The sequence below is a fragment of the Macrotis lagotis genome, chromosome 1, assembly GCF_037893015.1.
Source record: "Macrotis lagotis isolate mMagLag1 chromosome 1, bilby.v1.9.chrom.fasta, whole genome shotgun sequence".
NCBI lineage: Eukaryota > Metazoa > Chordata > Mammalia > Peramelemorphia > Peramelidae > Macrotis > Macrotis lagotis.
The window spans coordinates 908328095-908338457 of NC_133658.1; positions in this window are offsets into that span (position 1 = coordinate 908328095).

Below are 10363 nucleotides of genomic sequence, written 5' to 3' on the forward strand. Positions count from 1 at the left end.
TCTAGGGCGTGCAGAGGATGGAGAATAAGATGAGGGTCTGCGGGTCAGATCGGGACTCTTGGGTTCCTGAAGGTTTGGAGGATAAGGGATGGGGGGCCGGAGCGGGGCCATCCTGGACTTGCTCGCTTCCGGTCGCTGTCCCTCTCATCTCCCTCGGCCCTAGAGTCTCCCAGTCCTCTCTCTGCTCTGTCCTTCCCCTCACATCACCTCCCCTCCCCAGTTCCAGTCATTTGACAAAAGAGGAAATTAAGTCAGGGTTAAGCCAGGAGCGAGGCCAGACCCAGATCCCAGTCTCCCGAGGACCAGATGCAGGTTCCTCCCGCCACGCTGCCCCCACAGCCCCATATTCTAGGTTTTTCAGGAAAGCAGGCAAAGGGGGCGGAGTTGGAGAGCCAAATCTTCTCCCTGCGCAGTCGCGCTACGGGACCTGCCTAGCTTCTCACCCCGGGGAGGGGGAGGGGCGGCTCTCGTTTCCAAGGCAACCGAGATTCTGGCTCTTCCGCCCCGCCCTTCTTTACTGTCCCTGGTGCTGAGTGCCCAGAGACCCCGAGAGAGACCCCGAGAGAGACCCCGAGAGATCGGACTGATAATGGAGGGAGGGGGCACAGTCAAGAAGACAAAGACAGACTGTTTTCCGGGGTCTCTGCTGGAACAGAGCTGTATTAAGGGGAAGTGGGAAGGAGATCCCACAGATTTAGAACCAGAAGAGACCTCAGTTTCTATCTGCTCCAACTCCCTCATTTTAGAGAAGGAAACTGAAGTCCTTTGGTACAAAGGTACTAATTGTTAGAGGCATTCGAGTCCACTTGGCCCACAACATTTTGTGGGCCTCAAGGTGCTTGTGTAATATTTATGGGACGTAATTGTGACATTGGGTGTGACTGTGTTCCAGAGTGTGCAAGTGATTTGTGACATTATATGACCTGAATGATTGCTGCTTTTATGATGTGTGTAATATAGCGTGTGTGACATGGTTTTGTGTGTCTTTGTGTGCCCCGCTACTGATATTTGACGTGAGTGTAATTAATTTTGCTATGAATGTAGACATTTATATGGTGTTGGCCAGATGTGCTGCCTATACCCTATAAATGCTTATAGTTGTGAATGTGTGATGTGTGTGTGTTCCTTTTGTGATGGTGTGTGTTTCCACGAGTGGCTTGTTAGGAGCTTGTGTACTTGTGCATGATCCATGTGAGTGTGACTGGCTCGGTGTGTCTTGGTAGCAAAGGGGGTGGGGTGAAGAGGATGGAGAGCATAATTTCCCCAGTTGGGGTGGGTGGAGGAAGCTCTCTAGCGGGGCCCCGCCTCCATCCCCACAACCCTCTAGTATTTTTCTGTGAAAACTTAACTGCAGCAAAGAAAGGACAAGTGAAGGTCATATCGCGGAGAAAGGAGAAAGAGACTGGAGAGACAGGGACGTGGAGAAGTGCAAGGCAGAAACTGATGTAGGCAGAGAGAAAAAGAGACTGTGATAGACACAAAGAATCATAGAAGAAGGAGAAAAACCAGTGGACAGAAAGAGCAGGGACCCAGGGAGGGGCCGGGAAGGAGAGACCAAGGAACAGATGGGGAGACTGAGGGACAAGGAAGAAGATGGACAGAGAGAGAGGGTGAACTGAGGAAACAAGAGGACAGCAGTGGAGAGTGAAGGACAAAGAGACAAGCCATCTTGGCTCGGACTCAGGACTCGGGTCGCTGTCCATTCAGCACCATATCTGATGGAAACCGTTTCAGGTTAGGGTCCAGTATTTGCAGAGAACGGAAGCCTTAGGAGTGAGTGCGTCTACTATACACACTCTGCACCACCCACTAATTATCCATCACCCATACACAATAGAAATATCCTTCATCCCACCCCATCCCACAACCGACACCTTTATTCACAAGACATTCACTTGTCTTGGACCCTTCAGCCTACACTTGTCACACCACCCACACGCTTCACAACACACATATGCCTGCCCCCAGCAAACTCCACATTCTTGGATGCTGCACACTATTCGCCCCCTTTACCACATTACAAACCCAACACTTCCTACCACAGCACACTATCCCTCTAACACTCTGTGTTCCTTACCCCTCTGAAAAGAATGCTTCATCCTTTATAACACCACAACCATACACAAATCCCCCCCTGCACACTCTAAATCTCTTCCTCTCCAACATGAACATTATCAGCATTAGAACCCTTGACCAGACTGGATGGGGCTCTGCATACACACTGGGCCCCCCTCCGAGCAGATGCACCCTGTTTCATGTTCTGAATCTCAAAGTCTTCCTCGCTTTCTCCCCATCGCTGAACCTAGAGGGATTCTGTTCATGCCTCTTGTGTGTCTGCTTTGTTCAATCGTTTTCTCTTTGAGGGTCTCTCTCTGTCTCAGGGACAATGGTTTCTCTCTGTTTCTTTCTCCAGATTTTCTAAATCCCAGTTCTGTCCCTGTGACCTTCTCTTTGTGCCACCGCGGCTCCTGCATAGGGAGGCTGGAGGCTGCAGAGTCATCAGTCCTTCTGTGGTCTGGTGTCAGTGAGTGTGTGTGACTGCTGTCCTGTGTGTGATTGTGTATATAGAATTTCTACATGTCCCTGAAGGACTGGAAGTGTTTTATTGTGAAACTGTGCATCTACACATGTGCCTGTATATATTTATGAATATTCCATCTTAGGTGAATAACATATGTATGTGGGCCTATGATTTTAATCATGGAATTTATATGGACTCAAAATTGTTATGGTGCATATTTTATATTTATTTTATAAATTTATAGATTTATTGAAATCCCCTTTCATTTTGCAGAAAAGAAACTGAGGTCCTTCAGGAAGTGACTTGCCTGGAGTCAAATGGGTAATGACTAGCAGCATCCATATCCTTCGGATTTGAAATCAGACTTGCATTATACCATGCTTCCTGCCCATCTTCCCTTGCCTAAGGACATAGATTTTTGGCTTTTTAATTTCTCCAAACAATGTCCCAGTGTTCCCTTCAGGAATGTAGATAATCTAGCCCTCAGGACCCATGGGATTTACACCCTATCTCTTTCAGGGACCTATGGATTGCAGTCCCTCTTCCCATTAGGCACCTTGGGTCAGCAGCCTTAGAGCTGATCCTTGAAGGCTGCATAATTTTCTCATTTCATAATTTCCCTGCAAAGGGAATTGACTTGCCCACAGTAGCCAGTAGCAGAGTCAAGCTTTCAATCCAGCTCCAAATGTGCATTCATTTGATATCCCCCCACCCCACTCTTTGTTATGTTGGACCTGATACCAGTAACACTGGGAGAAACCTTGTTGGAGAGTCTGACCTCTCTTTCCCATTCTCCTCAGACAACTAGGGGAATACACTGATGGGGCCTCCTGGAACTGGACCACAGAGGCCTCTCAGTCTCCATAGTAACGGCCCTCCCCAACCTTCCAGCCCTTCAATGTAGCCTGCTTACTGTAACCTGGGCAACCAGCAGTTCCTGAGCCTTTTCTGGAGATGGGGGTGTCTCTGAATGTCTCCATCCAGCTTATACATCTGCCTGTCTTCCTCTGCCTCTGCTTCTATATGTGTCTCCATCTTTCTCTGCTCTGGGCTTTTCTGCCTTTTGGGGACTGGGCCTCTATCTCTGACTCCATTTCCTTCTCTCTGTCTCTGTCTCTGGTCTTGATTGCACTACCCCTCCCATGCCCCGTTCAGAAAGGCAAAACACTCCTTTTCTCACTATTCCCTGGAGGAATTAGGGAAAACAGTGAAAATAGCTGGATTCTTAGATGGCAAAATAAGCCTTTCCATCCCAGTTTCCATTGCTTTTTGTTTTGTTTTAGCATAGATTGATATTACAGCAGCCAAGAAAACCAAGGTGATCTCATGAGAGGGACAGAGTCCCCAGACTAGGAGGTGAGAACATCTTTAGGCAGGGCCACATTAGGAGGATTAGGGATGCTACATTTTAGGAAAGGGTAAAAAAGCAGGCGGGTCCAAAAGGCAGCCAAGGTCAAGTTCCCAGAGAACATGCCATATGAGGTGGGTTGAAGGAACTGGGCATGTTTAACCTGTGGAAGGAAGCAATCAGAGTTCTCTTCCTAGTTAAAGGGTCTTCATATGGAAGAAAGACTAGACTTGGCTTGTTTGTTTTCAAAGGGCAGAACCAGGAACAATGGGTTGGAGTTTTTGCAAAGAGGCAAGTTTAGGCTTAATGGAAGAGGGGTGAGGGTGAACTGGGAAATCTAACATCTCCTAAAATGAAATGGGCTGCCGCAGGACATAGTTGGGTCCCTCTTCATTGGAGGTCTTTAATCACCATCCGGATGACCATTGGTGTAGGTGTTACAGACAGGAACCAAAGTTCAAGATTCTTTGTCCTAAGGACCCTTCCAACTTTCCCACTATATTTGCTCAAGACTCTGCCAACTTTTTGGATTTATGTTCTAAGGTCCATATTCCAGGCACTCTGATGTTCTCTATAATCAAATGTTCTATCAATCAATGACTGACTTTATCTAGTACCTGCCATCTATATTTCCCTTATGTGACAAATTGTTTAATGGAAAGGGAAGAGATGTGGGGTGGGGGGGGAGTGGTAGAGTAGGGATAAAACCATTTCTGGCTGGAGGGGGCTGGTAAAGGGGAACACAACCTGCTGGGTAGTTTAGATTCGAGTGCCAAGGAAGGTCTAATCCTTTGTCCCAAAACTATGAAGCTTCAGGAGGCCAAAGAGAAAGTCACACACATTTCTCTTTCTGCCAAGTGTTGAATCAAGGCCCCAGTCAGTAATGACCCTTTGAGAGAGTTTGCTAATGTCATACAAGAGGTTGATTTGTTTCAGTGTGCCGTGTCAGTGTCCCCCTAACCCGAAGCCTACAAACCTCTTTACCTCTGCCCCCTAAGTTCTGCTTCCTTCTACGGCCATCTCCTAACTCTCTCCTTGTGTCTCTGCATCTCTCTCTTGGCCTCTCATTATCTTGGTCTCCCTCAGGGTCTCTTTTCTCTGTCTCTTGAGTTGTGTCTGTCTTTTCTTGTTTCTGAGTCTAATTCTCTGTGTCTGTCTCTCTCTCTGTCTCTCTGTCTCTCTCTCTGTCTCTCTCTCTCTCTCTGTCTCTCTCTCTCTGTGTCTAATCTGGTTTTTTGTTATCTAATTCTTCTTGTGTCTGTGTCTCTGCCTCTGGTGTCTCTCACTGTGTCTCTCGTCTTCCTTTGTGTCAGTCTCTCGGTCTCCCTCTGTCTAGTCCCTTCTTCCCTGGCTGTATCCCTGTCACCTCCCTCTGAATCTCTTGATGCTTTGGATCCTGCACCTCTCTCTCTCTCTCTCTCTCTCTCTCTCTCTCTCTCTCTCTCCTTGTCTCTCGATCTCTGCTCGTCTTGCCGCGGTCTCTGCCCGGTGTGGTGGCGGGCCCTGTTCTGTGCCACCCCGCACTGCGGAGGGTTCCCCGGGCTGCCCCTCGGGCGGGGAGGGGGGAGGAGGTTGGGAGAGAGACGGAGGAGGCGGGGGCCGGGAGCCTGGCATCCCGGGCGCCCGAGGCGGGGGCTCCGCAGCGCTGCCCCCCCGCCCCGCCCCCCCTGCGGAGGCCGCCACGACAGCTGCAGTGCCAGGGGCGGGGCCCGCGATGCCACTCATGCCGCCGGGGCCTCCGATTGGCCGGCTCCCGCCCCCCCGCGCGCCCGGCCATATGAGGAGGCGGAGGCGGGGGGCGGGAGGCCTCTTCTGCGGACCGAGCGGCGGACGCGCGGACCCAGCCCCGAGCCCAGCCCCGCGCCCCGCACCCGGAGCCCCGAGCCCGGAGCCCTGAGTCCCGAGCCCCCAGGCTCCGGCCCAGTCCCCACCCCCCGCTCCGCGGCCCCCGGCCCAGCGAAGCCGCCAGGATGGGGGTAGGTGCCCGGGCCGGGAGGGGAGCTTGTGGGTGCTGGGCGACTTGGTGGGGCCGGGGGCCGGTGCTGCGTGGCCCAGGACCGGGCTTCGGGGCCCCGCGGGACAGTGTGGCGTTGTCTGTCGGGCCGACGCCGTCCGACACGTCCGTGTGTCTGTGCCCGAGGCGTCCGTCTGGGACCCCGGGCACCTGAGCGTGAGATGCGGGGCCGAGGGCCACCGGGAGCCGCTGGGACGTCTGCCCAGAGAGGGCCGGGGGCCAGTGTGTGCCTTGGCATCTGTGCGGCGGCGTTGTGAGGGTCGGGGAGGTGGGGTCCGAGACCCCGCCGTGGCCCTGGGTGAGCCGGAGCCTTTGCCAGCTGGGACTGCGGGTGTGACTGTGACTGTCTGGGTGACCTTGTGGGAAGAGGCCGGGGGCTGGGGGGGGGGTCCGGGATGACCTCCCTCTCTCCTCTGCGGCCCGGCCGTCAGGGTGGGGGGCTCCGCAGTGTGTGTCCGTGCGTGTTGGAGCTGCCCAGGGGCAAGATGAGCATCTGGGTCCAAGAACCCTCGAGCTGCGTGTCCCGGTGTCCTTGTCTAAGTGTCCTTGCCTGTGTCCCTGGGTCTCTCCACCAGATGCTGTCGCCTCGGTTTCCTGACCCCCTCCGCAGACCCGGATCCCATTCTGGCTGATCCTCAGCCCGGGGGCTTTGGGGAAAATGGCCTTCAAGAGGAAGGGGGTGGGGAGGGGGACCAAGATGGAGGATGGGGGTGGAGATGGGGATGGAGCCCGGGAACAGGGGAAGGGGCAGGAATAGCTCGGAGGAGGATGGGGTGGGGAGGGAATGACAAATGGAGGCTGAGCATAACAGGCTGGGGCCCCGAATGGCAGCGTGATGTAAGGACAAGCGTCTAGCCTAGCAGTTACGAGGGTCCGGAGTTCCAATTTGGGTTCTGCTATTGTGACTGAATTGGGCATTTCCCCTCTGTGGGCCTCAGTTTCTCCACTTGTAATATGCAATACCTGCATGATCTAGCGCACAGGGCAATTGTGTTAGAAGTATTCTGCACACCCCAGAGGACTTTGTACATAGTCCTTGGGAATGCAGAGGAATTTGAAGGATGGGGATGGGGTGCAAATGAAAACTGGGGGGGGGTTGGATGACCCTGTGAAAAACAGAGGGATGCAGGAAAGCTAAGATTGAATAGAGAGCAGACAATAATAAATTTAAAACAGCAAGGGACCTTAGAGGTCATTTAGTCCAGTCTCTTCCATTTATAGATGAGAAAAGTGGGCCCACGGAGGTGAAGGGACTGGCCCAAGGTCATAAGACTAGTAGGTAGCAGACTTGGGTCCATTTGGCATCATATTCAGTCTTTTCCCCACTGCACCATTATTGAGATAGAGATGGAGGATGGGAACTGGAATGAGGGTGGGATAAAGATGGAGGTTGGAAATGAACTTGGAGCTGGGATTGGGGTGGGAAAGAGGGTAAAAATGGGGCCAAACAGGGGTTTAGGGAGGGGGGCAGAGGAAGGGAATGAGGGCTTTTGACTTCCAGGTAAGTTGGATTGGGGAGATTCAATGCCTCAGGACAGGGGGAGGGAAATGGGGGCGGGTGACTGAGGGAGGAGGAGGCAATATGGGGAGATATGGAGAATGATTAAAAATTGAATTGATTATGGGATTTTTAAGAAAGACAAAAATGGGAGTGGGAATGATGAGACCAGATAGCTATAACACAGAGAAAAAATCCTTGAGTTTCTTGGGAGGAGCTCAGAGGCAGACACTGGAAGAGACATAGGGACAAAGAAAGACATGTGATTCTGAGATGCCTACAAATAAAAGAAGAAAAATAGGAAAGTGAGGCATGGTCTGAGAAAGATATTGATTAAGAGAGACAGAGATAGAGAGACACAGGTAAGTAGAATTGAAAAGAGATGGAGATGGATGAAATGAAAAAAAGAGACCAAGGTAGGAACATGGGATAGAGGCTGAAAGAAAAAGATAATTACAGGAGAGATCCAGGGAAAGAGAATGAGTCTAGGGATTTGAAGCAGAAAAGAGAGAGACAGAGACAGAAAGAGAGAGAGAAAGACATAATGGTAAAGCTAGAGTATGAGGAAATAAACACAGAGTGGCTTTAAAACAAGGTATCAGAATGCAGAAGAGTCACAAGGGGAGAGAGACATGGTAACAAGGAAGGAAGAGACTCTTAAGTGCTAGAAAAAGACAAAGAGCCAGATCAGGCCTGGGATAGGGTGAGGGGAAGACAGAGAGCAGACTTCAGCCCCAACCCCACACATATCTCTATAATCTCAATCTCTCCTATTTTGTTCCTCAGTTTACCCTTCCCATCTCTCCGTCTTACTTTTCTGTCCCTCAGTTTCACCACCACAGTGTGTCCCTGTCTTGGTCTCCCTGAGTCTCTGAACCTGTTTCTTTCTCGATCTGGGACAGTGTCCTTTTTCTCCACCTCTGTGTCCTTGTGTCTTGACAGCTCCCCCCCTCCCCCCTGCATTTCTTCTCTGCAGTCCCCATCTTTCTGCACCTATCAGCTTGCCTCTTTCTTGTTTCTCCATCTCTCTTACCATCTGTCTCTTAGTCTTTTTGCCTCCAGAACTGCATTTCTGCAAGGATGAGGGAAAGTCTGAGGGACAAAAGTTAGGAGATTAAGGAAGGGAAAAGGAAATCTGAAGGTCAAGGGGCAGGTATCAATAGATAGCTATAATGAAGAGACTCGGACATGAGAGATAGAGACAGAGACATAGTCTTTCCCTCCCTCTTTCTCACACACACACACACACACACACACACACACACACACACACACACACACACACACACAGAGGCAGGAGCTGTATAGCTGGGCATCCCCTGGGCTCTCCTTTGCCATATCTCCCCTTTCTTTCCCTCCTCCCCCTTCTCAGTCTCTCCTTGTACCCTGCTGTTTTTCCATCTGTGTCTTTTTCTCAGCCTGAGTAGGCATCCCATAACCCTCCAGCCTTGTCTCCAGGGTCCCCTGTTCAAGGAGACTTCCCAGATGTCCTTAGCCCCCACCCCAACCCCCACCCCCTTTACCTCAGGGATTCTCACATTTGAACCCAATACACTCCTTTGCACTAAGGTTTAGGCAGTTGGAACACAAAAATTCAAAGCCTGTCTTCCAACCCGCATCATCACATCCTTGTCTGTTCCTCTATAGGTCTCTATCTGATCCCCAAGGTCTCTGTTCCTCTCTTGGTCTCTTTATTTACACCTTTATGTCTCTCCAACTCTCTTGTGCTTCTTTCTTTATATCTGCCTTTCAATATCTCTCTTTCCTCTCAAGTCTTTCAACATCAGAATCCATGTCTCAGTCTTTCCATTTTTCAGGGAGTTACCCTTTCCTATGTCTCTGTCTCTTTCCTTTGTATTGTGGGGATTCTAAGAATGCCCCCACTCTCCTAGGGTGCAGTATTACTGCAGAGCTGGCTAGTGGCCAGGCCTCCCCTCCTTCTAGGACCTTTTCGTCCTCCTCTTCCCTGCACACTGACAGCTGGCTTCTCCCTCCCATTTTTCTTTCTGTCTCTATGAGTCTCCATTTTCCTGTAAATCACTATATAAATCTGAACATATTACATTTCTAACTCTTCTTTCTTGGTCTGTCTCTGTGTCCATTTTCTTTTCTCTCTGTGTGTTTTTGCCTCCTTGTTTCTCCAGTGTCTTTCTGACCACCTGTCTCTGACTCTTTCTGCAGCTATCTTTGTTTTCCCTTCCATTTCTTTCTATTGCTATCTCACCTTTCTCTGTCTTTTCCTCTTTTCTGATATCTCTGTGTTCATCTCTGTCTTTCCCTGCACCCTCATTACTGTGTGTCTATTCTGGTTCTGTGATTTTCCATGTCCATTTATGTCTCTGCCTTTTTTTAAAAAAAATTCTTTCCCCCCTCTTTGTTTCTCTGGTTCTGTCTTCTGTCTCCCTATATCTCTATTTGCCTTTCTCTGCTTCTCCCTTTTCTTCCCTTTCTTTCCATATTTCTGCCCCCTTTTGTCAACCCATTTCCCTCCCCCCATTTTCTGTGTCCTTTTTTGTCATCCTGTCGGAGTCCAACCTCTGCCTCTAACTCATAGATGAGGATATTGAGACACAGGGCAGAACTGGAAAGTGCTCCTGGTTATCGGGATGCCTTTTCCATCCCAGCACTCAAAGGCTTGGGGAGGGTTAGGTGGATGTGTGCATTGGGAGGAGGGGTAGATTGCTTTCCCTCTCCCTATTTTCCTCTGCAAGGTCACCAAGGGATTAGCGTCCCTGGCAGAGCTGGCCTGAGAAGGATGGGGCTACACTGGATTCCTCTCAGCTTAGAGATCCTGCCCAGATGGAGAGAAGACAGGATCTACCCCCACCCCCTCTCTGTTTTACTTCTGCCTATCTCTCTTTGTTTCTGTCTCTCTGACCACCTGTCTTTCTTTCTCCTTATGTCTTGTCTCTATCCCTCAGACTAGCTTTTCATATATTCTTCAATGAAGAGGAGGAACTGAGGAGGGAGGGGAGAACATTA